General features: G+C 39.4%; 1 protein-coding gene and 1 pseudogene across 1 annotated transcript in view; one reads left to right on the forward strand and one right to left on the reverse strand.

Moving 5' to 3' along the window:
• Nucleotides 1–27,500, forward strand: part of LOC145401943 (uncharacterized) — a 174,489-nt gene that overhangs the window by 34,981 nt on the left and 112,008 nt on the right. The window lies entirely within an intron of this gene.
• Nucleotides 18,091–18,210, reverse strand: LOC145402471 (5S ribosomal RNA; annotated as a pseudogene).

Raw genomic sequence — 27,500 nt, forward strand, 5'->3', positions numbered from 1 at the left:
CAAGAGGTCTCTCCTAAACTAAGTAGAGAGTGATCATCGTACTGAAGGGGTTAAATACTGCCTGGAAAAAGTGTAAATGAATAAAGTGTCTGGAAAGAGAAGCAACGTGTGTGATTTGAGGGAAGGAGACGTGCATACTCCGGAAGGTAAAGTACGGTGTTGTATTATAAAGCGTATTCATGAAGTATACAGTAATTTTAGTTTTTGTATATTTTGGAATATTTTTTTGGAATAATAGTGAACATAATTTGTATGGTAGGTTGCTCTTGCGTGGTATTCCTCAGTACAATGCGACGGGAGATGATTGAACTAAAGACCGTACTCAGTGATTCATATTTTGATATTTTCTTTTGTATTGCTGGAAATTGCAATATGATAATGTCCATAGCAACATAGATGGTATTTGGTGGTAATTGAGCCACTTGATTTTAAGGTAAGTTAGGCTTTGTATTGTTTCTTAACGTCAGTATCTGGCGAACCTGTCTGTTTTATTATTTCTTATCCAAATTTACCTTGATAATGGTAATGAGAGTGGGAGCAGGAGGCCCAGACTGGGGTGGAGGAGTATAAAAGGTAGGATCTGTGTGCGATGGAAGAAGAGTTTAACGGAGGAGGTCAGTAGAGGCTTTGACGTATTTGAAGAAGTGTAATTTGTCATGAAAGTAGGGAAAGTAATTGAATACGGAGAAAAAGGGATGGGCCCTATTGTTATGGCCACTCCTCAAGATATGGCGTCTGGTAGGTTGTCGTTAGGTCAGATAGGAGAAACTGACTACATGAATGGTATACGGTGTATGTTCATAATAGTCACGTATTGCCTCAAAGGAAAGACATTTTTTTTTTTATAAGTTTGTTACCAAATATAAGTTTTCATGTTTTCTTTTTCAATTTTCCTCTTATTCTGTCATTTCATTATGCTTCCATTTACATGTTTTTGTAATGTGGAGGGATTGAGAGAAAACTGAATGGACGTATGGCCCATTGCACTGGGTACTGGGATGATAGTATCTCCTGCTGTTACAATCTACGTCAGTTTGTGGATCTTGCCCTCCCTACTGTACTTGTAATGATGGGAATTGGGACGTTGACTAAGGTATTTCGTTCATAGTATTTCTCTGTCGTCTTCTTCATTTGCCCTTTATCCTCTCTCTCTCTCTCTCTCTCTCTCTCTCTCTCTCTCTCTCTCTCTCTCTCTCCCCACAGGCAGTCAGTTGCGCCGTCATCACCTTGATCGTTTGTTAGTACGGGCGAACGAATGATTAATGGCCATATTTCCTTCATATGCTGATCAGGGACTTGCATGATTGAAAATTTTGTTAGTTTACTTTGGCGGAAACCTTAAAGAAACCGTGCTGTGTAAATGATTAAAGACACGTGTAGCCAAAGAAGTTATATGGTTGAGAGAGAGAGAGAGAGAGAGAGAGAGAGAGAGAGAGAGATCTAACAGTCTGGGTTTGTGTGTGTGTGTGTGTGTACGTGTACTTGTACGTGACCATATGATAGAAGTGTATGTGTAGGTGTGTCTGGGAATCTTGGCAAAGGTGCCTTAATGTCTGGAGAGAGAGAGAGAGAGAGAGAGAGAGAGAGAGAGAGAGAGAGAGAGAGAGAGAGAGAGAGAGAAACGTGTGAGTAGTGTATGTGTGCGGATGCAGATGTAATAAAAGTATGTTGCAGTAAGTGACCATGTAATAGTGTGTGTGGTTTTGTGTGTGTGTGTGTGTGTGTGTGTGTGTGTGTGTGTGTGTGTGTGTGTGTGTGTGTGTGTACATCATCGTTTACATGAAAATGTACTATTGGAGTTATCACTAAAGTATCTGTCTGTCCTTTGTGTGTTTTTGTGGTTTGTCGCGAAAGCACAGTATATACTAAAATGTGAATAGGAGACTGCGTGTATATTTGTGAGTGTTTAAAGTAAACACATATACTCGTGTTTTTATTTACGCTTTGAGTGAATGGCAGTCTGTGCTTATATACGATTGTGTATATCAGGTTTGTTTACCTTGTGGAAAGGAGAGAGAGAGAGAGAGAGAGAGAGAGAGAGAGAGAGAGGCGACATACATGCGTTCGTAATTGTTTGTGTGTCCTCGAAATTACTCATAAAAAGCTGTGTAGGTGTGGAATTCAGTGTAGAGACAGTATTTTCAGATGGAAGGCTGCGGGAAGTATTCGGCGTGGTAGTGGTGGCACGTCTTCCGGGTAGTGCGTGAGTGAGCAGATTGGAATAGTGTGTGAGAATGTAGTGTTAAGGTAGTGGTCTCGCATGTCAGGTTAAGGAGGCAGAATAGAAAAGCAGTTGATTGGGTTGAATTTGGTGAGGCTAGATTGGGTTGAATAATGAGGTGACTGAGGTGTAGAGAATGGTGCTGGCATTTTAGCAGTGTTATTAGAGGTGAAAAAATAAGGTTAGAGGGAGGGAGACTTAAGTTGTAGTGGATGAAGTTGAATTAGTAAGGCTGGTTTGAATAATGAGGTGATAAGAGTTAATGTAGAATAGGTGTTGTTAACTCTGAAATATGTTGTTAAAGTTGAAGGGCGGATAGAGGATGGGAAATAATAGTTAAAGGAATGGGGTTAAATTGATTAGATTGAGGAGTCTGGTTGACATAGTGAGGTGGTAGTAGTTGGTGTAGAATGTAGTGTTAAAGTTAAGCCTAGGTTAGAGGGAGGAAAAACAGATTAGGGACAATTGAACCTGAGGTTAGAGGGAGGCGGAATATAGTATTGGTAGTTGAGAATGGTGTGAGAGGTTGGAGTAGTGGGGTTAGAGAAGGTAGTGTAGGAGTGACTTGGACGGCGGGCCAAGAGTAAGGCGGATTGGGTTTGTTTACATGGGATCACCTGTTTATTGGATCAGCTGGTATAAGGGTGTGGGGCTGGCTTCATCTTGCGAGAGGGATTGAAGGAGAAATTCATGGGTTGAGTTGATAGTGATGGTGGTTGTGGAGGTTTTTTGTGATAGCATCATGATGATGATTCTCAACAGTAACTGTACGCCGGTGAAAATTGTAATTTTTGTAGTATCATTTATAATAATATTGTCGAATGTTTCTCTCTCTCTCTCTCTCTCTCTCTCTCTCTCTCTCTCCATTGTGTAAATCCGGAACACGTCCCGTTGAATGTGTTCAGCAAATCACCGCCGGAAAACAACCCCAATAAGATTAAGGGTCTTACTCTGGTCTGGTGGTGGGTGGTAGAGCAATTGTTGAACTCTAATATTTCTATTTTGAGATTAATGTGTGTGTGTGTGTGTGTTTTATAGCAAGCATAAAAGAAGGCGCCGTATTTCTATAAGAAATTAATGGATCCCTTATTACGAGACAACTCCCCAAGCGAAGTACAATCGTCGGGAGATAACAAAAAAAAAAAAGTCATTGCGTTGAGAGGGTTATTGAAGGTTTGTCTGTGACGCCTTTACCATTGCGTCATTCAACAGATTATATCAAAAGAGGGGGATCTTTTGTTGTCTATGAATGATTTTCAAATTCCTGTTTTGCATTAGGGTTTGCAGTGCAAAGGTATTGGTAATATTATTGATGGTTACCTTTGGTTTTAATTCTTGATGTAAAATTGAATTTAGTAGACGTCATGAGATTCATGCATTAATGTTGAAGTCTCAGTGACGGCGTAGAGCTTATCTTTATATCTCTTGCGTCACCTCTCTCTTTCTCTGTCTCTTTATACACACACACACACACACACACACACACACACACACACACACACACACACATATATATATATATATATATATGTCTGTCTATATCTATCTATCTATAGCTATCTATCTGTCAGTCTGTCTGTATAATTTTTTGTATGTTTAACCATCAATATCTTTTGCTTCCTTTCTTATTTTCTTTCGTGACATTCTCACACTTTTCATATATTCCTTCTTTTCCTTCGTTCTGTCACTGTACCATCCTACCGTCCAGTTCCTTATCCTATGCGGACCTGTGGTCTCCCCTTTCCGTTTTGCCTCTCCCAGTCCTTCTACCTCCTTCCCTCTCTCATGCCTGTCCTTCTCTCCCCCTTCCCTCCCTGCCGCCTTTTTTGCCCTTATATCAGCGTTATCTCTGGCGCCACGTCTATTTCTTCCTTCCTGCCCCTCTTCCTTTCGTAAAAATCCTCATATCACCCCTACCTTTTTACACCATTGCTCATTGCCTTGTGGCCCTGTATTATTCCATGCTGCTTATCTGCCTTTTTTCATTCCGTTGTCAATTATTTTTATACCTTAATCCATTGACTGATTTATTGTGTGTGTGTGTGTGTGTGTGTGTGTGAAATGACCTTTGTCCCTTTCACTCCGATATCTTTCATTTTGGACGATTTTTATCAGTTAAGAACGTACGTCTCGTTTTGATTTTTTTTTTTTTTTGTCAGGGGTGTTATTTCCTTCAACCCAAGGGGGGCCTCGTTAAACTTAGTAAAATCGTCCTGTGTTAGCTTGATTGAAACCGGCTTTGCAGTTCATCCTCATGTTGAAGGTGTTTATCTGTGAAAACGTGGCTGTTGAACCCTAAGACTTTTATGGAGGTGGACAAACTGGATATAAAGTTAAATTTAGAATGAGTACGGTAGTTTGAGGCGTTGGAATAAGTAAGGGTTATGGTATGGATGTGTTAATGTCAGTAGATGGGAGATGATTGCCTATTTGTGTTTAAAGACATAATTGGTGCTGTAGTGGATACCGATATTAATATATGGGGAAGGTTTATAGCTTTACTGATTAGTTTACGTTTGGTATTTTTTTTGTTTTTTTTGTTAATGAACCTCGCCTTGCTAAATAATTACCAGCTGTCTCTGTCCAATTACACGTTCTTGGCTCCTCGTCCCCAGTAAGGTCGCCGCCTCCCCCATACTTCTCCTGACAGCGATAATGGGCTAGTCCTGTATAAGCACGTTAATGGTGTCTGATTTCTTACTGATAGCGTAATTGGATCATTGGCCATTTTCTTATCTGTATTTTTTTTTGGGGGGGGGGGGGAGGGAGTGTTGTTTAAGTAACGGTAACAATAATTCTGATTTTCCTCCTTGAGAAGTGTAGGGGTTCGACGCATAGCTACTGTAGTTCTAAACAATTTAAACGATCAGCGTACAGAGAGAGGCGCGCACATCTTCCCAAAGTTGGACGAATACGTAACGGAAGACTCGAGCCATCTGAAACACACTAATGGACATAGGGTTTTCACTGTACTTCGCCCGTTGTGCATGATCTTCAGATGGAACTGGGAAGATGGTTATTTTTTTTTAGCACACCCTTCGTGGTTTTATATAGTATGGCAAAAAAATAGATAAATAAAAACAGCCGCCTCATATAAATTCGAACCGATGCGCGTAGTATGATTTATTTGCTTTCTTATCTGCAGATCTCTCCATCCTTCCGTCCTGTTGTTTTATCTGTAATATTTTATGTATGTAAATTTGTCTGTCTGTGCACCCTATTCGAGCAATTCGTCTCTCCATTTGAGCAAGCTCTATGAGGCAAGCTATGTCCGTCTTTATAGCATATTGTGTGTGTGTGTGTGTGTGTGTGTGTGTGTGTGTGTGTGTGTGTGTGTGTGTGTCTGTAAGTCTGTCTGTCTGTCTGTCTGTCTGTCTGTCTGTCTGTCTGTCTCTCTCTCTCTCTCTCAGTCTGTCTGTCTGTCTGTGTCTGTCTGTCTGTCTGTCTGTCTGTCTCTCTCTCTCTCTCTCTCTCTCTCTCTCTCTCTCTCTCTCTCTCTCTCTCGTTTGAGGGATTTGTGGGATTAAAAGCTTTACAGAGATTGAGTGCAGGTGGGCAGGTGATAACTTTTCTCTCCTTTTGTACCTTTTGTTTCCTTCTTTCTCGGTGCTATTGTTCTCTTTCCTGTTCTCTGTTGTTCTCTTTCTTGCTCTACCTATTTTGTGTTTTATGTATTGTTGTATTTCCTCTTTCTTGTTTCATTTACATTGGTGTTTTTATTTTTCCCTGTTCACTTTTTTATTTTTCTTTTCATCGTTTCATTGTTTTTCATCGTTTCCCTCCTTTTTTTTTTCTTCTTTCATTTTCCCACCCCATTCTTTGTTTCTTCTTTCGTTTTCCTTTTGGTGGTTTTAAGCTCTTTCCCTTTTGCATCTTCCCATCTGTCACTGCCTTCCTTCCAGTGTCATATTTAGTCTCATTTGTCCTTCATTTCAGCCTGCCCAGTACGTTAACTTTTCTTATCGGTTACGGCACAATTTGATTTTGTTTAGGGGGAACTTGTGTTTTGCTTAGTATCATTTGTTCCGCCCCCCCGCCCCCTTTTTTTCAATCCTGAATACTGATTTCCTTTTTCTAGGGAGTTTTAAGTTTTTGTGAAGCTGTACCAGTTTTCCCCTCTCAATCTTTCTGTCCATCTAATCATCTGCCTGTTTATTATTCTGTACGGTATGTGTCCTACAGTCGCGACAGCGAGAGGTGGCGGAGAAGCGCCTCCCTCAGGGAGGACTGAGGAAAAGGCTTTCCTTCTCTCGTCCCTGATTGGTCTACGGTGATGGGCAGAATGGGGAGGTGTGAGAGCGCTTGTATTTCCCTCATAGTACCGTCACCAAATTGATCGCCATGGTTCGAAGCTTTATTTATTGCTACAGCAGTTAATATGTGTACACAGACTATTACCTATGGTATATCACAATACATACAGGTGTGCATGTTGATATTCTAGAATATGAAAGTCCAGCCAAAAACATTTAAGGAGTAAAACATTAGAAAGGACAGGATAATACTCACCATAAGCCAAAATCAGGGAAGGAGAGAGAGAGAGAGAGAGAGAGAGAGAGAGAGAGAGAGAGAGAGTGAGTGAGTAGAGTGGAGTGAGTAGAGTGGAGTGAGTGAGGAGAGTGAGAGAGAGAGAGAGAAGAATACAGAAAGAGAAACACGTGTGCTTTGAGGGAGTGGTAATGACAAGATCAGGTCCACCGGGACATACTTGTCAATCCTAAGCCCCTTTCTTCTCTCCCCTACCCCGTCGCTCCGGAGGGCGTACATGCATGCATTCAGACACACACACACACACACACACACACACACACACACATATATATATATATATATATATATATATATATATATATATATATATATATATATATATATGAGAATTAAGCAATGGGTGTACACAGTCATAAAATAATCTATGTAAGCTTTGTCTTGTCATTTTAAAGCACTGGACGAAACTTTTGAAATAATTCTTTAGTAAAATTCTCATGCTTGTGAACCTCAGCTATTTCTCTCAGAAAAACCATAAATAAGGATTTATGTACCATATGGTTGGGAAATATTCATTCAGAATAAACTGGCTTAAACCAACACGAACAGGAGCATCGCTCATTGTGAAAACATTGTTCACCTGTGTCAAGATTTTTTTTTTTTTTGATCGATTGAACGCAGGTCTGCTAAGTTTATATTTTAGAATAAAGCATTAGAACGGCCATACAATATACATCTCAAGCCAAAAGCAATGCATTCCGTCGGACAAGCAGACAAAGCAGCTGGAAGGTGAGGTGAAGAGTCAAGAGCCTTCTTCTTTGCTATCCTTATCTCATTCTAGTAGTTCAGTTACTCTTCTAGGAGCTGCCTAGCATGGGCCAACCGGCCTACTGCAGTTATCCTCTCTTCTTATGTTCTTATGTTCTTATGTAAAATACAGAGGAAACAAAGGCAAACATTCTCTGAGGCTCACACTGCGCTCACGTCCCTGGGGATTGTCATGGAGGGCTGAAGGGAATCACAGGTCACAAGATCCACCTGTCCATACTTGCCACTCCTTAACCCTTTCTTCCCTATGTTGCTCTCTCTCTCTCTCTCTCTCTCTCTCTCTCTCTCTCTCTCTCTCAACACACCACAACAAAATGTAAGCAAAATAGTATATATATATATACGTGGAGGGATTGCATATACCGGTAATGACTTTATTGACGTGGAACAGTGTACAAGTCCTGGAGTATGATAGTGAGAGAAGGGCGCACACACACACACACACACACACACACACACACACACACACACACACACACACACACACACACACACACACACACACACACACACACACACACACACACACCAGACTATATTGTCCCTTGAGAATTAGCCTCCCTCCTCAGGTCACACACACTCTTGGCTGCCTTTCATTTTAACTTCCTTCCTTATGTATTATGAAACTTATTTCTACATCAAATCCTTTATCAATACCCCTCAAATGTTTCCTTTTTTCACTCGAGAGAGAGAGAGAGAGAGAGAGAGAGAGAGAGATGGGTTGAAGGGGGGAGGCTGGTGCGGTCTTTTAAGGTTATTAAATACGGCGATGAATTACGGATGACTTGATGAGCCTTATAATGGGATACTGACTGCATAAGTACAGCATGATAAATACAGTATTTTCCTTTGTATTTCAAGACCATGAAAAAAGAGATTAAAAAAAATAATGAAAACACATCACAACAAATGTTAGAAAAACGTACATACATTCATAGAGAGAGAGAGAGAGAGAGAGAGAGAGAGAGAGAGAGAGTAGCACCAGGCAGGTGACGATGTCTTTCCAGATTAGACGGTACACCTGTACTGGTCATCAAATGGACTCCTAACCTCACTCACGCGCCTCCCATCCCACCATCCACCAATCACAGACATTCCAGTGGGAAGAGAGTGGGATGAGCTTCTCCGCCACCTCTCGCTGTCGCGACTATAGTGTGTATGTAATTATCTATCTAAGTGTGTATATATATATATATATATATATATATATATATATATATATATATATATATATATATTTTTGTGTGTGTGAGTGTGTGTGTGTGTGTGTGTGTGTGTGTGTGTGTGTGTGTGTGTGTGTGTGTGTGTGTGTGTGTGCGCATCGTACATATTTTTCTTTGGAACAGTGATTTCATCAGGATTATTGTTATTATTATTATCATTATTAATGAAATTTACCATCAGTATCCTATTACAAGCACTGGTGCCCTGAGTTATCACGGTAACTCTACTTACCTTGCCACAGCTACAGTATGTGGTATCATTTTTTAAAGGTTAGTTTGAAATGTTTGTAGTTATCTTAGTTTTCACTTATAATTTTTCTGAGAACGTTAGTTTTCGTGAGTGGTATTAAGTTTTCTAACAATAGAGGGAGAGAGAGAGAGAGAGAGAGAGAGAGAGATTAGTTAGGGGGTTGACCTTTGACCGTACCCTGTAGTAGGGGTGTGGCGAGGTCAAACCCCAATATACCTTGAGGGTCAGTGTTCATAAGCTTCAGTTAAACTTTTTTTTTTTTTTTTTTTCCGAAGAGAAAGCTATATATCTACCGTGTGTCCATATCTGTCTATATCTCTAGTATATATATATATATATATATATATATATATATATATATATATATATATATATATGTATATTCGTTGTCGCTGTCTCGCGATTTAACATCTGAGCCAATATGCTTGAAAATTATTAGATTTACCTGGGTGTGATATAGCAGGGTGTTTCATCCTTTGGTATATAGTGTATCTGTTTCTTGTCGATGTGAGTAGGTTTGCCTTCCCGCTTATTTTTCAGTCTGTTTATTTTGAATGTCCGTATTTTGGTATGTAAGTTTGTCTGCGTCTGTATCTACATATCTGTGCATCTTTATGTCTTTTACCTGTCTGTCTGTGTGTCTGTCTAACCATCTGCCATTCTGTCTATAACTGTATCTTTATGTGTTTATATCAGTCGTCTACATCCTTGACCATTTCACCCGCCAGTTAACTACCAATTCCCAGTGCTCCCTTCCCCTTCATATCTTCCCAAAGGTCATGCAGTAATACCAAGTCATAACGCCTTCGGGCCACGCTTCCAAAATGTCACCTTGATAAAAATATTAAATTAAGATCTAAAAAAAAAAATCTGTGGAATGTTGTGGATACCTGGCTGGCTAATCTCTCATTATGTGTCACTTTATTCTTCCTACCTCCAGACGATTGAGCTTAGTTAAGGAGAGATGTGGAGTAAAATTCTGGTAGTATGAGAATTGTCAGGAAAGTACGTCATCGTAGTGGGAGTTAGGAAGAATGTGTAACTTTATTTTTAAATGAATCTTGAGATGCAACCAAGTATATGTGTGTGTGTGTGTGTGTGTGTGTGTGTGTGTGTGTGTGTGTGTGTGCGTGTATGTGCGCCTAATTCTGTACCAATGCCAGGAACTTGATTTTGAGACAGGTTTTGATTTTTCTCTCCACTTAAAAAAAAAAAAAAAATAGGAACATGTCCAAAAGCCACTTGAATTTGTGAGGGAACAAAGGAAACGTGACCACTGACTTTGTCCTTTATTTAATGCCGGGAGTTTTGGTGTTAAGAATGCATGTGGGGAGCTTCTTTTTACCCGTTGATATTTCTCTCTCTCTCTCTCTCTCTCTCTCTCTATCAAAGCCAACCTCATAACCTTGCTTTACCCCAGCATTACGTTGGTGATACGTTGACGATACATTCTTGTGGCCAGACGATTTTTAATAGTTAATGACATTTTTAAGCTTAATAAAATCGCCTGGTAATAGCGAGAATCAAAGGCGTCACCGTACTGAAGAGGTTAATGGAGGAGGAACGATGAACACACCAGGGAGTAAGAGAAAGAGCTGGTCAACAAAGGAAATACGACACAAACGAGCAGACGTAAACCTACTCTGAGACACCTGAAAATAAAAAGAGCACCCCATATATTGCGACATCCCATGCAGAAAGCGACCCCCCATGCTACCGTCCACCACCTACCGATAACGAAATACGACAGATGAATATAGATAGATAAGTAGGTAGGTAAGTGGGCAGGCAGGCATTTAGAAACATGAATAGACAGATGGATGGATGGAAGGATAGATCGGTAGATAGATAGGTAGGTAGGTAAGTAGGAAGGCAGGAATGTAGAAAGATGAATAGGCAGATAGATGGATGGAAGGATAAATAGGTAGATTGATATATACAGTAAATAGATAAGCAGAAATAGTCAGATAGACAGGCAGAGAAATACACAAAACAGCACAGGATATATACAGAAACAAGCTGACACGCTCGCACATAAACAAATGATGGCATCACCGAGTCAGAAAGCGACCTTCCTTCCAATAAACGAAATTCAGCAAATAGGTAGATAAGAGAGAAAAAGGCAGCTATATAAACTAATGAATACAGATACGGCACATAATAAAGCCAAAGATATAGAGCACCCAAAGGAATAAGCAGACACATAGAGCCAAAGAACCGCCCTCCTTCTATGTAAATACAAATGTTTATTATATATATATATATGTATGTATAATATAAATTCTCTCTCTCTCTCTACCATATATATTATCGTGCCCTAAATGACGGCAAAGTCTCCCGAGAAAGGGATGCTCCACTGTACCATCACCTACTAAATGAAAACAATCACGTTCGTCGACCGCGGAATCTACTGTACGTCGTGGCTTGAAACCGTCAAGAAGGGGTAAAAAAATGGGAGCTGTATGAGTGAGATAGGTTAGAATCGTGGCGATGGGACTTAGGTTGGAGATGGAAAGTTTATCCTTTAAAAAATGGATTTTGTAGCATCAGCGGTTTGATTTCAGTGAAAATGTATTTCAATATATATAAGGGTAAAGGTGTCGGAGATAAAGAAATGTGCGTAAAGGACAAAGAGTTTGGTGTGATAAGCTGGAATGGCGATGGGGAACAGGGGATTGGCCGAGTGAGTATGCACCGTGAAAATTGGTGCTTCAAGTTTAACGGTATGTTATTTTAAAGTTTTCACCAACAACGACAACGATAAGGTCGCGTTACTCTCAGTATGGCGTATTGTGACATAGGCAAAAATACGACAGGCAGATGGATAAACAAGTATTGATAGATACAACAAAAGAAACAGAGCACAGACAATAAGCAGAAGCAAACATGGGCCAAAGCAACTCCTAAAAAAACTCGTGGCATAAATGACGACATCTTAGACCGAGAAAGCGACCCTCCACACTACCATCACCTACCCCATTACCTTCACGCTATAACTGATCACTGCGGAAGCAGCCTGTTTACCCCGCCACTTGCCAAATGTCACTCACACGCCCAGCTGCGGTTGCGTGTGGTTGGTTAGGTAAGGTGCGATGAGGTTAGGTTACATTTGGTTAAATTAGGCAGATGAATTAGGTAGGATGAGGCAGTGAAATAATGTTAAGCTTGGTATGGTTGAGTTGGATGATGAGGTGGGGCTTCCGAGTTCATTTTATAGTTTACCTGTATTTTCGGTTATGCAGTATTTTTAAAAGTCGTGGAGTATTGGGTTTTGTAAGTGCATACTTAAAAGTGCAGGTATGATGTAATAGTATGAGTAGAAATGTTGAGTACCTTTTTCTTTTTATTTACCTGGTATATATATATATATATATATATATATATATATATATATATATATATATATATATATATATATATCTGTGTGTGTGTGTGTGTGTAAAAGGGTCCTCCTAATTAAAATAGAATTGTGTGGTGTTAGTTAAGTTGAAAAAACGTTATCGTAGTGAAGGATGTAATGGAGCCCACTTAACTACGAGAGTTCTTACTTAACATGAAAACTAAAATTCTGTGGAGTTATAACATAAGAACATAAGAAGAGATGATAACTGCAGTAGGCCAGTTGGCCCATGCTAGGCAGCTCCTAGAAGAGTAACTGAACTACTAGAATGAGATAAGGATAGCAAAGAAGAAGGCTCTCCCCCGCCCTCCAAACCCTCCAGCCGAAGCCGGCAGGAAAAAGTCAGAAAGAACACCACGCCGTATAGAAAAACTGGCGTGGACATTTTACAGGAAAGTGTGAAAGGAGAATAGAGACTATCATAGTGTAACCTGAAAAGAAAATTTTTTTGAATTAGTATTGGTTATAAGATTTTCTTTATTCTATATCCACTCCTTATTTGTCATATGCTTATCTAGCCTATGCTTGAAACTCTCAGTGGAAGAGGCAGCAACTACTTTACCAGGTAGCTTTTTCCATTCGTCTACTACTCTATTACCAAACCAATTTCTACCGATTTCCTTTCTGAAACTGAATTTTTCTAGTTTGAAACCATTATTTCTAGTTCTATCCTGTATGCTCACTTTAAGTATCTTGCTAATATCTCCCTTATTTATACCATTCATCCACTTAAACACCTCAATTAAGTCTCCCCTTACTCTACGCCTCTCTAGCGAATGCAGACTTAGTCTTTTCAGTCTGTCTTCATATGACAGGTTCCGGACGTCATGTATCATTTTAGTCATTCTTCTCTGTACATTTTCTAACGAATTAATATCCATTCTATAGTAAGGACACCAAAATTGTACTGCGTAGTCTAAATGTGGCCTTACTAATGCTAGATAAAGTTTCAGTATGACTTTAGATGATCTATTGCTCACGCTTCTCGAAATAAATCCTAGGACCCTATTTGCTTTATTTCTCGCATTAATGCATTGTTGCCTTGGTTTAAGGTCGTTACTAATCATAACTCCTAGATCTCTTTCGCATTCCGATTTGCTAATTTCTTTGTTATCTAAGCTGTATTTAGTATCTCCAATGGTCTTGCCTACGTTAAGTACTTAACATTTTTCAACGTTAAATTCCATTTGCCAAGTTTTAGACCATTTGGACAGCCGTCTTGATACCAGACTGATTATAGGAAGTGAGTCACGCCATCATTAGAGTCAACCATGAGGCAATTCAGACATCATCCACTTCCTAAATACCAGCCAGTCACGAAAATATTGCTCTGTGGCCAGTTCATTAAATCTCATAAGTAGTTAACCACTTTCAGTCCAGTGGCGTACTTATTTTTACTATACCCTGACCGTTTTATTTAACTAAGGACAGACTTAAACGAGAGGGGTTAGATACAGCATTCATTAACCCTAGGGAGTTAGATACAGTATTTATTAACCCTTTCTCTTTTAGGATACTCAAGTCGAATAAAGTCAAATTGGAATAAGAAATACGTCCTCGGATTGAAATAAGCTAAAAGGGAATTAAGATTGTTTTGATTTTACTGTTTGTTTTTCACTATGCTTGGTAGTAGTTAATTCAGAGTAGGTATACCCCCCCCGTCTCTCTCTCTCTCTCTCGCTCGCTCGTGTGTGTGTGTGTGTGTGTGTGTGTGTGAGAGAGAGAGAGAGAGAGAGAGGATTCGTTTCTGATTTTTTTACCCTAACATTTCGATCACTTTCGTGGTAAATAATGGAAGTCGAATTGAAGGAGGTTGAACGAGTCAGATTATTTATATTGTGTTTAGTTTCTGGTGGTCGAATTTGAATCTGAATGTTTTTTGTAAGCCATTTTTTTTCTCTCTCTCTCCTTTCTTGTACACTTGTCAGGTTAGTCACGAGGGTCCAGCGAATGAGTGTCTGAGGTTACAGACGAATAATTTAATTTGGGGATGTCTTTCTACTTGATCGCTTTTGAAGTATTGCCTGTTTTATTATCGTTAGCTTTAGACGATGAAATATTCATGAGGAGAGGCGTCGAATTGTTGGAGTCACATAACAGCCAACATTACACCCTTAAAGAGATTTCCATTTAGTCGAAGGTAATTGTCTGTTGGTGATCCAGTTTACGCGAAGAATGTGTCATCGGTATTCAGGGAGTTAAGATTGATTTGCACATTTGATTTCATTTTTACAGTATTAATTAAGTTTAGCACAATACTTAGTAGAACGGTGTCGGTGAAGGCCACTCGGGGAAAGACCGCAGGCACAGCAAGACGTTGTTGGACACACTGTAGGATAGCTGGATAATGTGTTTGTCTACCTTTATGGATCTTGAACCGCCAAGTTTTCTTTTTCTTTTTTGCGATTGGAAAGGTTTAAGGTTGTGAAGTGTGTCTTATTGAAGTCTCTCTCTCTCTCTCTATCTATCTATCTGTCTGTCTATCTTTTTCTTGTCGTGTCCTAAACTTGTTTTTTTTTTCCTCTCATTCTTCCTGTTTTAAACGTCTCACGTTCGCGGCAAGGTACTTCCCTCCCAATTTTTTTGTTTCTTATTTTGAAGTAATGCATTGATCCGCCTCTCAGTTATTACCCCCCCACCTGACAAAGTCAGAGGAGGGTGTTGTTATCACTGGGATCAATAGGTGTCCGTCCGTAGAGTTGGGCGGCTGGCCGGGCGTTGAGACTTCGTTTCTGGGGAAGAGCTCAGAAAGTATTCACTATAGAGTCATGAGATTTTACATAGTTATTTGTCTTATAGTGAACTGGTGCCTTTTGATACGTACAATGCTGTGTCTTAAGTAATTTTTTTTTACAATAATGGAAAAGTTAAAAAAAATATATTCCCTGAGATGTCAGTGTGACTTGCGCAGTGAATCTAAAGGGCTGAGGTTATGCATCCTCAAGGTGTTCACCTTACTCCCAGTAAAAAAAAAAAGAAAAAAAAAAGAAAAAAAAAGATTGGGGGTTGATGGCCGTTTTGTGCAGGGAGGTGGGGAGTATGTGCTTGGTCAGGTGGAGGGTTGCAACAACTTAACATTGCCTATGTTTACTGCTAATGTTGTCAATCTCTGTTATTATCAGTCTGCTACCACAAAGTATTATATATATTTTTTTCTTTTCAAATTTTGTCTTCCCCCTCCACAACAATACCACGATCACCACTACGTCTTCAGTTACAGGTCCCAGTATCCCTGACGTATAGCAGTGAAGGAGAATAATTATTTGTTCCCCAGAAACTCCACGCTGGGTATCAGGCAAGTCACGATTACGCATTGAATATCGTGTTCTGAGGTGGGATCGGGATTGAAGGACTGGTTTTTCAGGTGGCATCCTTCGCTGTAGTTGGAAAATTCATGTGTTTGGCTGTCCTTCTGTTTTGTGGTAGTGGGTTGAAACTAAATTGGTAGATGTGTTGAGTCTTGTTTATTTTAGATGTGTTTGGTGATGACTATATGCTGTGTTTGTAAGATAGATTGATGGATAGATAGGTATATGAAGAGATTATTGATAAGATAGTTGAGTTTGTAATACACCGGCTGAGAGAGAGAGAGAGAGAGAGAGAGAGAGAGAGAGAGAGAGAGAGAGAGAGAGAGAGAGAGAGAGAGAGAGAGAAACATCCTTGATGGAATATATTATTATATGAGTTTAAAGTTGAAGTGCAGGCATAATACGTGTGTGTGTGTGTGTGTGTGTGTGTGTGTGTGTGAGAGAGAGAGAGAGAGAAGCTGTTATACCTGTGCGTAAGGTGAGCGACGTCATGTATTCTCAAATGTGATTTTTTTTTAATCTTCGTATTTTAAAGTTCAGTGAGTCTGTTTATATCTTATCTCACAAGGTACCTCTTTTTGATAGTTTCTCCTGCATGGATTGGATGAGATGCTTTTTCACTTCTTAATTCTAGATTCTAACCACCTCAGTAACGCTTGTAGGAGATAGGGTGATGATGATGATGATGATGATGATGATGATTGTTAATTTTTTCTTTTGTTGTGATAGAATTTCGTGGCTTAAATGTCCTTAAAGCTTTATGGTGAATGTGTGCCATCAGCAAGTCGTATATTTTTGTTTCAAGCCTTCTGCAAGTCACGCATTGATTCCAAGGTTTTATGATCAGGTTTACCCGGGTATTAAACATTATTTTGTATTTACCCTTGTGTATTTGTAGAAGAAGCAGACATAATACGGGATGGAGAGTGGGTATATGAGCATTTGAGTTGGCATGTGAGTGTAGGTGCGGAATGACGGAATGGACAAGAACTGGGTGGAGGATCAAGGCGGTTGAGTGTATGGGAATGTATGAAGGTGGGGTGGCAGGAAGAAGAGGTCGGCTGAGATCGAGGTGCAGGGTTAAGGTTGGGGAGTGTGTGAAAATGTATTGTAGTGGGATGGCAGATGATGGTGTATGAGAGAGAGAGAGAGAGAGAGAGAGAGAGAGAGAAACAGCCTTGATGGAGTATGTTATTATAAGAGTTGAAGTTGGTGTTCCTGTTATAACCAGACATTAACACGACGCTACACAATAGGCCTGGAAAAAATATCCTTTTAGAAACGTGACTGCAGGAATTTCCTTGGTGGATAACAGTATTAGGAAGACTTACCTTCCTCTCCACGCCAGAATCACAAATGCTGTCTGCACGATACACTTGGCATTCATGTTTTTTTTCATTTGATTACCCTGATGTTCGTTATATATTGTTCTTTCATTACCACTGGCGTTTTTAATTAACCAAGGAGGAACTGTTCGAATTGAAGCGTTAGATTTTGCTTTAATAAACCCCTTTACATGGTGCTTCCCCTACGTTGCATACGGTACTGTATATAATTTGGCAGTACTGGTAACAAATGTGTAAACTTAATCATACTGAAGGGCTTAGTGGATAGTGATTCTAAACCCCACACATTGAGTAGTGTCCACCAAACTAAATAACATAGGGGCGGAACCAAGAATATATCGTATTGAAGGATTGGTTTCGTCATGCAGGGTGAGAATGTGTAGCACTCCAGTACGATGATGAAATTAATTATAGATAGCACCGATGAACTTAATGACTTTCGGGGACAGGTCTTTCAGTGAACCCGCTCAGTAAGATTTTTTGTTCTACCACCAGACGATTTTATTCAGACTAGGGGACACATTAGTGTCTTCAGGATACTATAGTGTCGAAAATTGTATTGTTATATTTCAAACCACCTTGTGAAAGACTAAAATATTATTTCACCCTTTATAATCAGATTTTTTTTTTTTTTTTTTTTTAAGTCATGTTAAGACCAGATAATTTTATCCCGAATAGGATGAACCTCGTAATGAAGGAAGCTTTCAGTAACCTTTTCACGTCGATGTGTCTCGCAAGTTGAATACTATCGTCTGGAGACTACAAATTCAAGAGAGAAAATGCGTCCTCGCAGTAAAAGGGATTAATTCTCGATATATGGGTATAGCGGTACCCCTTTGTGAATATAGGTCATCCGGAAGGGAATTCTGCTGCGTGTAATGTTTACCATATATTCGGAAGTATTATTCATTCATTCATTTATTGCCAGACGCCATGTATCCCAAATGAGGTGGTCAAGGGCTTAGAGTTAATTGTTTTACAGGGAGGGGCACTAATCCTCCACCAACCCCACTTGATACGTAGGGATGCCAACAGCATCTGGTGTTCCCAGGCGATCACCCATCCAAGTACTAACCAGACCCAACGTTGTTTAATTTCGCTGATCGGACGGGAAACGGTGTACTCAACGTGGTATGAAGTATTATTACCTTTACGAAATGGCTCTTGAGCAATATCGTTCCCTGATGCTCCCCCCTCGACCTCTTGGGAAACGAGCTTTTATTTTGGGAGGCATTGCACTGTAACTTTAGACGGAAGTTGGAGTCAATGGCAGATTTTATCCCAGCGTTGCCAAAGCTTCGTGCGTTTGAGAGGCGGGGTTAAGGAGGACTTCTTTTTCTGTCCCACTTAAGTAGAGTACTCAGTGACTTTGCTGTTCACATTCCTGCTGGTGGATTAGCTTTTAGTAGCATTCCATCAGCTGAAAAATTGCGCTTGTGCGTGAGAAGAAAATGCTAGGTACGAACTTTTTTTTTTTTTTTTCCATGGAACTGTAAGTGTTGAGCAGCACAGTATTTCCTGCGTTTGATCTTATGCAGATGGGAACATTTTGAAGTACAGATTGAAACTAAAAGTTTCAGAAAGCTAATCTTGTATTAACACCTGAAGGACGGCTGGGACACAGCTTTTTTATGGCCAATTTCAGATGATTATATTTAGCCGTTTAGCTATTCACCACTGAGAGTTGTAAGTCGAAAGTAAGAAGGAATGGTTGAGAGTTTTTACAGTTTCTTACAGCGAACGTATACAAGAATAAACTCAGAGCGTCGGAGTTTAAACATCATTTTAAAAGTTTGTCTCCGGAACTTTAAAAAAAAAAAAAAAAAAAAAAAAGAACGAAGGCTTGAGTTTTAGTCACCACGAACTGGAAATTACGAAATGAAGACATGGAAATGGTTTTATGTTTCTGCCGATGATGTTGCCTGTGAGTTGGGGCTGAGAATATCGAGGGCTGGAGTGATGAGTTAATGGAGGGGTGGCCCATTTTCGCAGGTGCTTTGTGTGATAGATGTTTGTTTCGTGGCGTACCGTTTTCCTGTTTCTGGAGCCTACCCACCCCTGTTTGGATTAACCCCTTCAGTCCGGTGACGTATTTTTAATTTTGTTTTTGCTACATCTAGAGTATTTTATTCACGTTAGGAGATACTTTACGAAATGAGTGGGTGATATTTAGCCTTAATTAACCCCATCACTATAGCGATCACTCCAGAATTGAATAAAATCATCTACAGAGGAAGAAATAAGTCATCGGAGTGAAGGGGTGTGTTGTTTAGGATGAGGGCGGCGGTGGTGGTGGTAAAAAGCTGTTATAATAGATGAAACGCCTAAAGATCCACCATGCACGAGGAAAGGACCGAGGGGAATTTGACTTTTGAGGGTTTGTGAAAGTGGAGCTAATGGGAGGATGAGATAGATAATTTTGGTCGGTTTCGTTGGTTACTGTTAATAATTCTACTTTTGCGCTTTCCTTCGCTGTTTCGTGACACTGTCCACCCCATTTTTAGTGATAATTATAGTGGTGATGATAATGGCGATGGTAATAATTTGTTTGTATGGTTAGAACTGTTTGTGAATGCCACTATGCTATTATTTAATGTTTGACAATCAATGGTATGTACTCTGTTATGTTATCAGGATATTTTCATACTTTTACTGATTATATTGCACAGTTCGCATATTGTTGTTACTTGGATCTCCTTTCGTTGTTACTTGTTGTCGTATTTCATTTCTATCACCACGGTTTTTCCGCGTGTTTCTTAGTGTTATTATGTTCTGATTTTGAAAATGCATGATTTTCACTCGAACTATATTGTTTCGTATTTTCATCGCAGTTTTTCCTTAGGTTATTCTCCTGTGTTTGTTGCTCTTGCGAGCAAGAAGGGACCGCTGCATTAGTTCCCTGTTCGCATATTGTGATTAGTTGATTTTCACATTAGTGTATTCAGCTGTTTCATATTCCTTCAGCAGTCATTTTTCTTCCCTGCGTAATGTTCAATGTTATTATGTGCTTGAGTTCGAGGTAAGAAGAAGAAAACCTCATTTATCCCTGTCAATATTTCCTAAGTTCGTGATAACAAGGAGGGCCCTACCTGTGAAACTCTGGCTGGTACTCCACCTTTATTTGCCTGTACTTGTTTTGGTTGTTCTCTTCTCTTGTTCATGCTATTACTTTGTTACTGTTAAGTTATTGCTTTGTTCTCTTACTGTTGTTGCTTGGGCTTCTTTTATCCTTTTTACTGCTTGATTTTCATGTTTATTTGAAGTTACTGTATTCTTTTGTCACCACTGTTGTTCTTTTTTTGTTATGTGTTATTTTGTTCTCGGGTTCGTGGTAAGCAGAAGTGCCGTATTTATGAAACCCTGGCTACCACTCTACCTCTAATACCTTCTTGGAAATACCCAGCTTTTGGTGCCAAGGGTAGGTTTTAGACCCAACGACAGGAAGGGGAAGGCTGTTTATGTCTGGCTGTCACTGGGTGTGTTTACCTTTCTCCGTTAGGGTTTGTTGTGCAGGTTTATTTGGTCACTTGTGGGATGTCTGTCGTTGTGTGTTGGTTGTGTGTCTGCCTTGCTCTCTATTAGCGCTTGTTATTGGTGTTTGTTTTGTCACTTGTGCTGTCTTTTCTGGCGGTCACTTGCTCCGTTTAACTATATACCTCTATTGGTGTCTGTTGTAGGGGTTTGTTTGGTCACTTGTGGGGTGTTTGTTGTCATGTCTGGGTTGTGCGTCGACTTTGCTGTTTGTGACTGTAGCTGTCTTTTACCGATCTTGCTGTCGAAGTTATTTATCTCCTTAGCCGTTTTTTCCATTTTTTTTTATGTTAGCTTTGGCTGCAAAGTTGATGATCTTATTTTTATTTATTTTTTATTTATTTATTTATTTATTTTTGCTCATTACCTGTATCTGTTTGTGTCGTATAGGCTTCCACGGAATATGTGGAAAGTTGCTGTATTTTCTCCGTTTCTTTCTTTCAGACACTTTTTTCAACTCTATTCCCATATATCTTCAAAAATTCTCTTCAGACATGACGCAATTTTTGTTTTGGCCAACAGCCCCAGACACCGTTTCCGTGTTTTCATATAGGCATTTTGAAAGGGATGAATACTGTAGGGTCAGATATCAAACGAGAAAAACACACAGTTTGAGGTCTTAAGTATTTGTATGTTTATTAATCATTATGGCATTGTGCACAGACACAGGCGCACGTCAGTGTACGTACATCCCTTTGAGAATATTGGCAGCATTATATCATAGGTTTCTGTCTGCATAGATATAGCTGTGTTTATAGCCGTGTTTATAGCCGTGTTGCACTTTCGTCGGCAGCACAGTGTTTTGGTCTGCAGCTGTGTGTGTGTGCGTGTGTGTGTGTGTGTGTGTGTGTGTGTGTGTGTGTGTGTGTGTGTTTACCAGTTTTCTGTCTGACTAGTTGTCTGGCTTCTTTTTGTCTTTGTGTCTGTCATATACTTTTATCGATTTATCGGTCTTTGTATTCATCTTTTATGCATCAGCCCATACGCATATTGACCTAGGCTATCAGTCAATCTGCTTGAATCTCTCTCTCTCTCTCTCTCTCTCTCTCTCTCATTCATATATATATATATATATATATATATATATATATATATATATATATATATATATATATATATGAAGTTTGACAGTAGGACAGACCTTTAGTCTTTAGCTAAATTTACCCAAATGTTGTTCCAAGTGAGGGATAAGGGCCAACTCCGCCGGAAGGGATGTTTGGTGTTGTGGTGTATGTTTATCGCCTTAACGTCTCTGTTTTGGTCTGTATGTAGTCTGCGTATATGTATCATTGTTCCTTTATTAGCTTCTATGTGTGTATATCTGAATCTGAGCTATCCGTGCAGTGTACCCTACATGTATGTTCATCCAGATTTACCAAATTGTATTGCATAATCTCATTTAAATTACTCCTTTTTATTCGCCCTTTGATGTTGATTTCTGCTTTTCTTGCACTAAACAACTTTGTGGGCTTTTGGTGTTTGAGTCCGGCTTCTCTGTACACGCACAAAAAATTGCATTTTAACTTTATATGATTGTGTCTTCATTAGTCTCTATGTGTGTGCCATATCCGTCGATCGTCTTTATCTGCATGTCCGTCTATATACCGTCGTTGTAATTACGTGGTCCCTGCGATGTGACAGTAAGACAGGCCTTTTGTCTTTAGCTATATATATATATAACTCCACCTTGTGCCAAGAGGGGAGTCAGGTCAACACAGCCGGAAGGCCTCTATGTGTATATTTATCTTCTTTATGTGTGTATTAACTGTTTCTTATCTCTGCTGTCTGATCTAATATGATCATTGGTTATATTTTTTATTACCAGCGGGGACAATATTTATATGTTAATTCACGCGTGTTATTCCGATCTAGTATTACCTGTAGGTATACCGGATATCTTATTATTGCCTGAAGGAATAGTGTTCCTGCATCTGTCGATTATTCATTGTATAAATTACTGGAAGGTATAGAATGTATTAATCTATCGATCCTGTAACTGTACACCTGTTACGTCATGAGTAGAGGATAGTAAGCAGATCTTTCTCATTTCTCATATTGACTGTATAGGTTTAAAGACAGTATCCGGTTATCCTTTCATTCCTGTGACCTCTTCCATTTTCTTTGCAAAACCACCACCTAGTACAGTTTGAAAGCGAGGCATCTGAAAGTAAATGGGTTTCAACAATGAAAATTCCCAATTGCCTTCTTAATGTTGGAATAACAAAACCACGCGCATTGCATCATTGGCCGCCTCTTGATCGAGTCGTCCGTGAGATGTGTGCGAGAGGTTAAAGTCGATCAGCATTAGAGGCCATCGTTAAGCTGAAGAATATGGTGCTGGTAGGAAGATTTATAAGATCGTCGTATTGAAAGGGCTGATGAGGCCATCGTTAAGCTGAAGAATATGGTGCTGGTAGGAAGATTTATAAGATCGTCGTATTGAAAGGGCTGATGATGCTTTTGTTAGTTTAAGAATATCATGTGGTGAGATTATAATAAACTATCCTATTTCAAAGGCTGACGACAGTACTTTCATGAAATTAAGATTATAATTTGGTGAGCACAAGAGTTTAACAGATCGTCGTAATAAATGGGTTGATGGAGATTGTTTTTTTATCTTTCAGCAAGGAGGTCCTAGAACTGAATTAAATCACATGGAGGAAATAAGAATACTGTATAATTTAATGGAGCTCATCTTCGTACTAAAAAGTGTTAAAGAAGTGAGTGCGAAGTGCAGATGGATAGACTATTTGATGTATGGTATTAGGAAGAGTGTGAAGAATATATTGGGTGAGGGAGAACACTAGGGCGGGAGTGGTGAATGTAATGGATGGAGGAGGATATTAGGGGGAGTGTGGTGAGTATAAGGGTTGAGGAGGATATTAGGGAGTCGTTACTCATTAAGAACACAAATGGCCGAAGGTGCTTTTGTCGAGACCATCAATCAGTGGATGAAGCGTCTAACAATAGTTAGATAGGTGGATAGATAGATAGGCATACAGATAGACGCCTAGACAGACAGGTAGACAGAAGTGTAGACAGACAGACAGACGGATGGATCAATGGAGAGACCCCATAAGGAAGTGAAAAGCTTGAGAGGCAATATCTGTATCATCAAGTGCCTGGAGTGAAGAGGCCCTTGGAGTGAGGGCCACGTTGCAGGAAGCCCGGGGGTCACAGTGTGCACGGCCAGGTAGATATACTTACTGGCTTAGCTAATAGATATATATACGTATACATAGGCAGACGGGTACGAAGGTACATTTAGTTGGTAGGCAGGTAAATAGGTAGGTTAGTAGACTAGATAGGGAGGCAAGTATGTAGGTTAGGTAGTAGGTTAGGTAGGTAGGTAGGTAGACAGTTAGTGACAGACAGAATAATAAAGTTACACTGGGAAAGAAAAAAAGTGCCAGTATCTTGTTCACGTTCCTGGGGATACATATGGTGAAGATGCCCATGGAGTGAGGTGAGATTGAGCGTGAAGATGCAGGAAGCCCGGGGTGGCATTGCACACTGCTAGTTTTTATTGTGGGTGTCGCTGTAGTTGCGGCAGTGCGTGTCGTGATGAAGAAAGAGCGGCGGCGAGTGGTTTGTAGTCTGCCTTTGTGTCAAGTAAATAGGGAGTAACACAGGAGGAGCTGAATGTGACCCATGTGAATACTGATGTTAATAATAGGAGTACCGGTAATACTGATAGTTATAATAGTGTTAATTTAGAAGGTACTGTAATATTAAGTGCGGTACTAATTAGTAGAGCAGTTTGTTAGAGTTAGTACTTTGGATACAAACATTTCCTTCAGTCAGGCATCAGATGAAGTAAAATCCTAAAATGCTTCAGCTGTTCTTAAACAGTTAACCACTTTTGCTCCAATGGACTTTCCCTAACCCGAATAAAGCCGTTTGGTGGAATCCAGAATAATTCGAGAGACGTTCTCTTATTTAAACATACAACATATGAACTTCGTTACTGCAAAAGCGAAATATTGTTGTCATTATCATTACTTTTATTATTATTATTATTATTATTATTATTATTATTATTATCATTATTATTGTTTAAATTGAAACAAAACCCAAGCATCACCAGACTTTCCACTCTGATCCATCCATCCACCCCCGGGAAACAGGTCACTTACCACTTTTTGTTTAAAGTTGCCTCCTCTTCTCACTCATTCACTTCACCTATCCATTTACCCAGTCACGCACTCACCCGCTCTCTCACCCGCTCACGTTTACACTTATCACCTTATTCACTCACCCACTGAGTTCATCATCCAACCTCTTATTCATCCCGTCCCATTATTCGTCCACCTACCGACTTGCCTGCCCAGCAGACCTATCCAGCTATCCTGATACTCATGCTTACCTGCCTAACCAAACGCCTTTCTAACGTGCCTGTACCTAAATAACTACCTGATTTTCTGCCTAATCTGCCTACCTACCTAGCTACCAATCCACCGAACCAGACGTTTTCCAAACTGTTATCTAACTACATACCCACTTATCCACACCTCGTAACCAAACGTCTTCCTAACCACCACCACCTATCTTTCGACCTGCCTACGTGCCTGACCTGCCAACCGATTTCCCTGACTTAACCTACCTGCTTCTTTCATCTTGACCCATTTACCTACCAGCTGTCTTACCTACCTGTACCTTTAGCTGTACTCGCTTACCTACCATGCTACCTACCGACGTGACCAGCGGAAGGGCAAGAGAGTTGCATTAGTGGAAGGTCGCCAGTAAAGGGCACAGCTTAGAGTGAGGGTGGATGCAGGTAGTGAGTGGGGGAGGGTGGGGGTGGATGCATGTAGTGAGTGGGGGAAGGTGGGGGTGGGGGTGGATGCAGGTAGTGAGTGGAGGAAGATGGTGGTGGATGCTGGTAGTGAGTGGGTGAGTAGATGGTGGTGGGGAAGGGTGAATAGTTTGTGTATGAGGGAGGGGTGATGGTAGGTGGATACAAGTGATAGATGAGGGAATAGGTGGTTAGCTTAAACAATGGAGGGTGCTTGGGTGATGGGGTTATTTGTACGTGGGGGAGGATGTAAGTTGGTGATTGGGCAACAGGTGATGATGGAAGAATGAAAGGCATTGTGTGTGTGTGTGTGTGTGTGTGTGTGTGTGTGTGTGTGTGTGTGTGTGTGTGTGTGTGAGAGAGAGAGAGAGAGAGAGAGAGAGAGAGAGAGAGAGACACACACACACACACACACACACACACACACACAAGCAGCAAGTAATAAATACATGTCTTCATTTAACGCACTAGTGAACTAACTGCTTGTATATCCCATAGCCATCGTTGCATCTTACCCAAAGCATCTGTACAAGAACTTCTAAGCGATCCAGACGCCATTAAATAATTTTCTTGCCGACAGTCTACACCAGTGAGCGATATACAATTGCAATTTCTCGTTTCGAACGCCTTTATGTCAGCTTCGTATCAGTAAACTATTGTTGATAGACACGTGTGGTGGACAAGGTAGCTCTTTGTCTCGTGTGTGTGTGTGTGTGTGTGTGTGTGTGTGTGTGTGTGTGTATATATATATATATATATATATATATATATATATATCTATCTATATATATATATATATATATATATATATATATATATATATATATATATATATATATATATATATATATATATATATATATATATATATATATATATATATATATATATATATATATATATATATATATATATATATATATATATATATATATATATATATCAGTATCTTCATTTGAATTGCCTATTAGTAAAATGGTATCGATACACTTTTTTTGTTGCAGATTTACTTTTTTTTTTTTTTTTTTTTTTTTTTTTTTTACATAATTGATTTTCAGCAGAATGTTGATATGTTTTGGATCTTCATATCTCTTTAAACGCATAATGTTTTGTAACTAGCATTAGTCTATGAATACTCTTTTTTAACCATATCTATCTTGGTTTTTCATATTCTTTGAACGTCTTTTTTAAATTTCGTATTAGCATGATGTTATCAAGACGGTTTGATTAAAAATATTCTTTGGTTCATGATTATTTGATTGTTTCCATAAATTTAGAGTTAATATAGTCTCATCAGTGGACATTTTAAATCGAAATTTACTTCGATTTTCATAATACTTTGAGAACTTGCGTCACAGTCTTCCTTAATCGAACTAGAGCTTTATCTTTTTTTTTTTTATCGTGTATTCTTGTGTAAAGCGATATATTGTAAGTAATATCTTATTAACCATACTCCCACTCTTGTAAATATGATAGGAAGAAATCGGAAATATGCAGGTGAAAACAAAAATCTGGGAACCTGCATCAGAGTATATAACTGAAGTAGACCACAGCAACAGTCGTTTATTCTGGATATTCACTCTACTTGATCGAATTTTTATTGAAGGTTAAGGCGAACTGATTTGTGGTAGAAAGGAGTATTGTGGTGTATGTAAACATGAATGCATGGATTATTTTGAAGATTGTACAGAAAGGCAGAATGATGGAGTACATATGGGATTGTGGATGAATTAGTAAAAATTGCGTATAATTGTTTACTTAATTAGAATACTCTGGGGGAAGGAGAGAGAGAGAGAGAGAGAGAGAGAGAGAGAGAGAGAGAGAGGGGTTTTGTTTTGTTTCACAGTGCCATGACGTGTTCAGTTGGTAGAATTATACCAACGTGCCAGATCATGAATAGTTTCATTATACAGTATAGGTATATTTTCCCAGTCTGTGAAAGTATAGACAGATAGAGATAGATATATAGTAATAAAAAATGTGCAGAAACTAGATAGAAAATCACGTATAGAGGGTAATATTTATCTTCAGTGTCATATTGTATGTGTTAGGAAATGAATATAGGAAGAATGGTTGCTGTAGTACTTCTGGAGGCCGCCTGCATATTTCC

Source organism: Coenobita brevimanus, chromosome 57 (genome assembly GCF_032717465.1).
Source record: "Coenobita brevimanus isolate Jiangsu-jjx chromosome 57, ASM3271746v2, whole genome shotgun sequence".
NCBI classification, from domain to species: domain Eukaryota; kingdom Metazoa; phylum Arthropoda; class Malacostraca; order Decapoda; family Coenobitidae; genus Coenobita; species Coenobita brevimanus.